Here is a 966-nt window from a genome sequence, read left to right on the forward strand (position 1 = left end):
CACCTTGCCAGGGTCATTTTACTCCAGTACTCTTTCCTGCCACAGCAGGGGGTCGGACTTGATGATCTGCTCGGGTCCCTTCCGACCCTACTAACTATGAAACTTCTAATCACCTTTTAAAAGAGAACATTATCCTATTAGCAGTCCGTGCCAAGGCTATGGAAACAACACTATGACATGAAGGTTTGAAAAACCCAAGGAGGAGGAAGGGGGGTAAGGACAAGCAGGTCAGAAACATTTGTTGCAAAAGCAGAGATGCAGGTTCTCCAGAAAAATTTCCAATGCCCTAAATAGAACATGATCTGATTTAGCATGTTTGTTTACTAAATATACGTCAAATAAAACTAAAAAAGTAGCCCCATGTTGTGGCTATTGGGACAAAAAACTAAGTATTTGAAGTGAAATATTTAATTAGGAAAAAAATTAAATACAGCACACTTAATGAGGTTTAAATGTTATATTCAAACAAATTCAAAGTTTTACATGGAAAGAAATTATTTTTATTGGAATAGTTGTAAAAATGTAAAGACAATGCACAATAGCATGTACTTCCTTTTGTTAGAAAAACAAGATGACCCATGAGAAGCAGATGACCCTTGAGAAGCATATAACCTTTCCCTAAGCTTAAAGATAGCCTTTTGCTGACAGTAAGCAAACTTGTTCTGTGTATTTTGTAACTCTGTAACAGCAGGCAAGAAAACAAAACCCCAAAGCTAGTGGAAATTCCCCAAAGATGCGCACGCATATATGCCTTACGCCTACGTATACCTATATTTGCATATGTATGACCTTTTACTGTAAAAGGTGCTACCAAACTCAGATCGAGGGAACTCTTTGTCTACTGGGCACTGAGTAACCCCTCTGCAGAGAAATAAATCATCTTGCCGACACTCCCTCGTTCTCTGCCTAATTGATCGCAGCTAGGAACGAGCCCAGAGACGGGACGTGGCCTGTGCTCCTCAGTGT

This window comes from Gavialis gangeticus, unplaced genomic scaffold (genome assembly GCF_001723915.1).
Source record: "Gavialis gangeticus isolate Ggan-Ray unplaced genomic scaffold, GavGan_comp1, whole genome shotgun sequence".
Classification (NCBI taxonomy): domain Eukaryota; kingdom Metazoa; phylum Chordata; order Crocodylia; family Gavialidae; genus Gavialis; species Gavialis gangeticus.